We start from the raw sequence: 7865 nt of genomic DNA on the forward strand, positions 1-7865 counted from the left end.
GTGGCCCCAACACTGACCCCTGTGGAACACCACTGGTCACCTTTCTCCATTTTGAGAAACTCCCTTCAACTACTACTCTGTCTCCTGTTCCTCAACCAGTTCTTTGTCCACCTAGCTAGAACACCCTGCACACCATGTGACTTCACTTTCTCCATTAGTCTACAATGAGGAACCTTATCAAACACCTTACTAAAGTCCATGTATATGACATCCACAGCCCTTCCTTCATTTTTCAACTTGGTCACTTCCTCAAAGAACTCTATTAAGTTGGTAAGGCACGATCTCCCCCACACAAAACCATGTTGTCTATCACTGATAAGCCCATTCTTTTCTAAATATAAATATATCCTATCCCTCAGTACCTTCTCCAGCAACTTTCCCACCACTGACGCCAGGCTCACTGGTCTGTAGTTACCTGGAATATCCCTACTACCCTTCTTGTACAGGGGGACAACATGAGCAACCCTTCAGTCCTCCAGCACCTCATCTGTGTTTAAGGATGCCACAAAGATATGTGTCGGGTCCCAGCAACCTGGAATAGATCTCATCCAGTCCTGGGGATTTGTCTACTTTAATAACTTCTTGGCTTCTGTACTTATGCCAATGTGATCCAGAGTTATCAAACTTCTATCTCTAATCTCAACATTCATCATGTCCTTCTCCTCAGTGAACACTGATGCAAAGTAATCATTCAGAATCTCCCCCATTCTCTCAGGTTCAACACACAGCCTTCCTTCATTATCCTTTAGTGGACCAATCCTTTCTCTAGTTACCCACTTGCTTCTTATATAAGAATAAAATGCTTTGGGATTCTCAAGTCTGCTCACTAAAGTTATGTTATGACCCCTTTTAGCCCGCTTGATTCCTTGTTTAAGACCTGTCCTACTCTCCTAATATTCCTCCAGGGCTCATTCTGTTCTTAGCTGCCTGCACCTTATGTATGCTTCCCTTTTCCTCTTGGCGAGACGTACGATTTCTCCTGTTATCCATGGTTCACGAATCTTGCCTTTCCTATCCTTTGCTTTCAACGGGACATGCCTATCCTGCACTATCTTTGAAAGCCTGAAGAAGGGCTTATGCCCGAAACATCGATTCTCCTGTTCCCTGGATGCTGCCTGACCTGCTGCGCTTTTCCAGCAACACATTTTCAGCTCTGATCTCCAGCATCTGCAGTCCTCACTTTCTCCTATCTTTGAAAACCTCCCACGTATCAAATGTGGACTTCCCTTCAAAAATCTGCCCCCAATCCACATTTCCGAGCTCCTGCCGAATTTTTATATAATTGGTCTTGGCCAAGTTTAGTATTCATCCCTCAGGAACACTGTCATCTTTGTCTACAGGTATTCTAAAACTTACAGAATTGTGATCACTGTTCCCAAAGAAATCCCCCACCGCAACGTCTACCACCCGGCTTTGCTCATTCCCCAACACCAGGTCAAATATGATTAGATTAGATTACTTACAGTGTGGAAACAGGCCCTTTGGCCCAACAAGTCCACACCGACCCTCCGAAGAGCAACCCACCCAGACCCAGTCCCCTACATTTACCCCTTCACCTAGCACTACAGGCAACTTAGCATGGCCAATTCACCTAATCTGCACATCTTTGGACTGTGGGAGGAAACTGGAGCACCCGGAGGAAACCCACACAGACACAGGGAGAACATGCAAACTCCACACAGACAGTCCCCGAGGCAGGAATTGAACTCGGGTCTCTGGCGCTGTGAGGCAGCAGTGCTAACCACTGTGCCGCCCAAATATGGCCCTTTCCCTTGTCAGACTACTGACATATTGCTCTGGAAAACTCTCCTGGACACTTCTTACAAATTCTGCCCCATCCAGACCTCTGACACTAAGTGTATCCCAGTCAATGTTGACAAAATTAAAATCTCTCATCACCACTACCCTATTGCCTGCCAGTGCAATCACTCAGTTAGTCAGGTCTAAAGCCATGTTGCATCTTGAGGATAGAATTATTTAAAAACAGCATGCAATCCTGTTCTGGCTAGGATACCAGGGAACTTGCTTCCTTTTCTTTGAACTAGTTCTGTGCGATCTTTACCAGCTGATTGAGTGTCTCAGTTTGAGAGAGTGTGGCAGATGATGATCGCTCATTTATGAACCTGCACATAAAGCCTTTTGACAAGGGGAGGCGCTGCAGTTAAAACACAGTTCTGACTGACTACGGAACTCCCCCACAGGCATGCCTGAAGGATTTACAGATTAATAATCAACTTGTTTGGTTATGTTATAACTTACCTTCCATGGGACTTGAATCTGTAGCTTCCAACCCAGATGTAGTGATTCTACCACTATGCCTCCCAGGTCTTAGTTTTATGTTCAGTTAAAAAATGACACTGTAGCACTTCCTTACTCTACACTGCAGTGTCTGCCTAGACTTCTGTTCTTGAACTTAAGTTCACAATTGAAAAGCTAACAGCTTGTCAGTGGACTCCTGGTATGTGGTAAATTCTATAATTCTAAGTCATCATGGACGTAAAAACTAACCCACAACTTCCAAACTCTCATCTTTTGATCCTCAGCCTGAAATAGGATTATATAACTTATTTGCAGTATCATGTGTTGGAATGACAGTCATTCACAAAGTGAAGTGATCCTTCAGTAATTAATCAGTTAACATGTGGCATTCATAAATCCAGGTATGTAATATATCTGTCATACTGCTGACATGAAATGTTGCACAATACCAAAACAAATACACCACAACCTGCCCACCCTTCCAGCACAGAATCCCAACCAAAATAAATATAAAATACCTCCTCTCCCTACTGGGCTCCACACCAGTGTAAGCACAAACTCTGTTCTTGTAACTTATATTCCAGAGTTAAATAAGCACAGCCACAAGCTCCCTTTCAGGCCTGTCTTCAAGCCAATACAAACTCAACTTCCTTCCCCTTCCTGATCCATTTATAGAATGACAGAAATAAAGTACCGGCTTCCAGGTCCACTGGCAGACTAATAGAAGCAGAAATGACCTTGTATCCGTAACAATAGAAACAGATTCTGAAACCAGAGGAAACACAACCTACTCACTTCAAATAGAGCGAATAAACCATTAGTGAGAAACTCAACACCTCGAGACCAAGTAACAGGAAAAACATGTTCATTATTTAAAACTCACGCAAAAAATATCTTCCCTCCCCTATTAATATTAAATAGCCAAAAGATACAACTGAATTCTGCTGTAAGTTATGTGATTGTGCAACGTTAATGGGAGAGATTTGAAACTGTGGATGGATTCCTTGAATTCAATGGGATTGCATCATGCTCAGTCGAACTCCAGGACAACCTGCGTGGATTCTCTAAGACTATAAGATCACAGATAATCCAAAGCATCCACTTCATTTGAATCCAGACCGAAATGTGAATCAGTCTGGATTCCGACTGTAACAGGTCAATAAGTAATAGAAGCCGTGCAAAGAACAAAGATCTTGAGATGAATGTGTTGAACGGTGGATAGTCACATTAACACAGATCAAAATGAATCACAACATGGTCAAAGCATTATGAAAAGTAATATTCACAAGGAAAGTTATGGATGGTTAGTGAATTTGGAACTTTTTTCATGTAAAAAGTTGTGGTAAGAGAATCTTACATTGAGCACAGAAACAGCCCCTTTGGTCCAACCAGCCCATGCTGAACGTAATCCCAAACTAAACTATTCCCACCTGCCTGCTCCGGGCCCATATCCCTCCAAACCTTTCCTGTTCATGTACCTTTCCAAATGTCCTTTAAACTTTGTAACTGTACCCACATCCATCTCTTCCTGACAACGTTCATTCCACACATGAACCACCCTCTGTGTAAAACACTGGGCCATAAAGCTCTTTTTAAATCTCTCTCCTTTCATCTTAAAAATTACTCCCTAGTCTTGAAATCCCCCGCGTTCCTTGTTAGTATATCTTCGTTAGTATAGTGGTTAGTGTCTCCCCCTGTCACGCGGGTGACTGGGGTTTAATTCCCCAAAGGGAAGACTTTTAGGGGCGGCACGGTGGCTCAGTGGTTAGCATTGCTGCCTCACAATACCCCTGGTTCAATTCCAGCCTTGGGCAACTGTCTGTGTGGAGTTTGCACATTCTCCCCGTGACTGCGTGGGTTTCCTCCAGGTGCTCTGGTTTCCTCCCACTGTCCAAAAATGTGCAGATTAGGTGAATTGGCCATGCTAAATTGTCCATAGTGTTAGGTGGATTTAAATATAAGAGGCTGAGTTTTTCTTCAGAGGGTTGGTGTGGACTTGTTGGGCCAAAGGGTAATCTGATCATAGAATCCCTACACTGTGGAAACAGGCCATTCAGCCCAAAAAGTCCACACTGACTCTCCAAAGAGTATCCCACCCAGACCCATTCCCCTACACTATTACTCTACATTTTCCCTGACTAATGCATCTAATGCACCTAACCTACACATCCCTGAACACTATTGCATGGCCAATCCACCCTAACCGGCACATCATTGAGCATCGGGAAAGATTTGGAGGGATATGGGCAAGGAGTGCGCAGGTGGGACTAGTTTAGCTTGGAATTATGTTCAGTATGGACTTGTTAGACCGAAGGGTCTGTTTCCGTGCTCTCTGACTCTATTACTCTATCAAGGTAACCTGGGGAGAATGTACAAACTCCACACAGACAGTCACCCAAGGCTGGAATTGAATGCAGTTGCCTGGCGCTGTGAGGCAGCAGTGCTAACCACTGAGTCATCGTACTACTCTTCTGAACCCTCACCAGCTTAATAATATCCTTCCTATAACTGGGCAACCAGGACTGGGCACAGTGTTCCAGAAGAGGCTTCACCAATATCCTGCTAGGCCTCAACATGACGTCCCAACTCCTGTACTCAATGGTCTGAGCAATGACGAATGCCAAATGTCTTTTTAACACCCTTGTCTATATGTGACGCAAACTTCAAAGAATTATGAACCCCTTGGTCTCTCTGTTCCACAACACTACCTAGGGCCCCACCATTAATTGTATAAGTCATACCTCTGTTTATTGTATCCTGAACATACAGACAAAAAATGAGGAGCAAAACATCAGTTATTTGGTCCTTGAGTGTGCACCTGCAGCATTCCTTCAGTAATCATCAATGAGAATAACTGACTAAATTGAAACTCTTGGAAAGGGAGTGCTACACTCCAGTTTTCAAATGAGCATTTAACAGAGGCCAGAGATGCTGCCTTCCCTTCCCTGTCAGCTGAACTAGAAAATCTCTTGGACAGAACTTCTCAGTTCTTCAAAATAATAGTGTCCTGGCTAATATTAAAACTTAATACTTGTGAGATCCGGTTGTGTTCAAATTAGCTGCTCTGCTTCCTAAATTACAACAGTGTTTAAATTTCAAAAGTATTTCATTGGCTGTAAATACTCTGAAATTTATGAAAGGTGGCTGTACAAACGCTCCTTAAATCAGATGAAAGTTATACACGTAAGAAAGAAAGTCTTGTCTGAAAGTTAACTGATTTTTTAATAAAACTATTTTACCCAATTATTTTATATACATTTTTCATTAGTTATAACTAATTTTTGTTTATTTTACTCTTATCCATTTGTCCCCTCCTCTAACCATGGAGAGTCTGACGGTATCCCACATTTTATACATTTCTGTAATGTGTGGCAAACTGCCTGTTTACCTTGATAGAGTCATAGAGTCAGAGAGCATGGAAACAGACCCTTCAGCCAACAAATCAACTCCGAACATAATTCCAAACTAAACTAGTCCCACCTGTGCACTCCTAGCCCATATCCCTCCAAACCTTTCCTGATATGGAGGTGTTGGACTGGGGTGGACAAAGTCAGAACTCACATGACACCAGGTTATAGTCCACGGGTTTATTTGAAATCACAAATGTTTGCAGCGCTGCTCCTTTGTCAGGTGAAATAAACCTGGTGTCGTGTGACTTCTGACAAACCTTTCCTATTCATGTACTTATCCAAATGTCTTTTAAATGTTGAAATTGTACCCACATCCACCACTTCCTCAGAAAGTTAATTCCACACACAAACCACTCTCTGTGTAAAAAATATTTTTCCTATCTGTGTAAAATCTCGCTGCTCACCTTAAAAATGTGTCCCCTAGTCTTGAAACCCCCATCCTACAGAAAAGACAACTATCATTAACTCTATCTAAACAGCTCATTATTTTAAAAATCTCTATAAGGTCGTCTCTCAACCTCTGACGCTCCTGTGAAAAAAGTCTCAGCCAATCCAGCCTTTCTTTATAACTCAAATCCTCCACACCCGGCAACATCCTGGTAAATCTCTTCTGAGCCCTCTCCAGCTTAATAATATCCTTCCTGTATTCCAGAAGAGGCCTCACCAATGCCTCAAGATGACGCCCCAACTCCAAAGCCCAAAGGATTGAGCAATGAAGGTAAGTGTGCCTAATGCTATCTTAACACTCTGTCTACACGTAATCATACATAAGAATCAAAATCACCCCGCAGAGTGCTGGCCATTTGTCCCATCCAGCTTATGCTACTTTATGGAAGTTCTATCCAATCAATCCCAATCCTTTGTTCTTTTTCCCATAACCCACCATTTCCAGTTCCTTCAGGGTCACGTCCAATTTTTGATTTCCTCCTTCACTTTCATGACCCTTTCAGTAATGACATTCCAGATAATAACTGGCTGTGTAAAAAACAACTTCTGGAAACAATGAGACACTCTGTTCCGGAGTAATATGGGCCATAACGAGTCACTGCTGAAACAATTACGTGCTTTATTCATGTGCCAATCATTGGTCAAGAAAGTTTTATTTGCATTCAGTCACAGGAAGTGGGCATCACTCATTGGGTGAGCACTTATTGCCCATCTCTAATTAATTTTTAAAATTCGGAGATGCCGGTGTTGTGAGAGTTTTAATTTTTTAAAGTTATTTTTAGATTTGAACTTTATGGTCACATGTACTCAAGTACAGGGGTACAGTTAAAAGTGTATAATGTGGCCATGTACAGTGTCACCTTGGTACAAATACCTAGTTACAAAATCTTAAGAACAAAGTTAAAAATTAAACATTACAGGCCTTCCTAGAATTAAGCAGAAAAATAAAGAAATAAAGTTAAATGTTTACACACTACAGTCTTTCTAAAGTGCTTGGCCATGCTGGGACCACCCTTCCTACAAGGGCTCGATCTCCTCTGTTTACCTGGCGATTGAGCAGCTTGCAGGGCCATATGGAAGTCAGCTGCATTGCTGTGGATCTGTAGTCACAGGTAAGCCCGACTGGTAAGTTTCCTTCACTAAAGCAGATTAGAGATAGATAAATTTTGACAATGGTCACCACCGGGTAGTCTTTAATTCCAAATTTTATTAACTTTGAATTTCACCATCTGCCAAGGTGGCATTCAAACCCATGTCGCCAGGACATTTCCCTGTGTTCCGGATTACTAGCAAAGTAACATTGTCCCTACACCACTGTATCCTGGTAAATATTTCTAAATGCAAATGGAGCTAAGGGCCATGAGAGGTTTCTTGAGAATAATGCAGAAGAAATTATTCCCTTTGCAATTGGAGAAGTATTTTGATAGTTTCAATCCCTCAGGACAATAACTAAAAACAGGAAATCATAACTACAGGATGCAAAGCTACACCAATATGCTAGGCATCTTCAATTTACTCTCGTCAGAAATATTGTAACAATTTGTGATTCTTCTCATCTCCAACCTGCCCTTCAGGTAATATGATCTAAAATCAATCGACAATGACCATCTGGGTCATGTGGTCACTGAGCTAAAACAAAATCACATGATTGTGCAAGTCTCATAGATTTCTGTTGTGATATAAAAGCAAGTACTGTACATAGTTCTTTGAGTTTACTCTTTATCATTTCCTGTGACCAAAACTTATGAA

At 42.0% G+C, this 7865-nt stretch overlaps 1 long non-coding RNA gene across 1 annotated transcript in view; it reads right to left on the minus strand.

Moving 5' to 3' along the window:
* LOC122556953 overlaps positions 1-7248 on the minus strand; it is a 24055-nt gene extending 16807 nt beyond the window's left edge. The window contains exon 1 of the long non-coding RNA XR_006313723.1: positions 7162-7248. This is a non-coding gene — a long non-coding RNA (uncharacterized LOC122556953). The remainder of the gene's footprint in view (positions 1-7161) is intronic.
* Between the last annotated feature and the right edge of the window lie 617 nt (positions 7249-7865).

The sequence above is a fragment of the Chiloscyllium plagiosum genome, chromosome 14, assembly GCF_004010195.1.
Source record: "Chiloscyllium plagiosum isolate BGI_BamShark_2017 chromosome 14, ASM401019v2, whole genome shotgun sequence".
In the NCBI taxonomy this organism is placed as follows: domain Eukaryota; kingdom Metazoa; phylum Chordata; class Chondrichthyes; order Orectolobiformes; family Hemiscylliidae; genus Chiloscyllium; species Chiloscyllium plagiosum.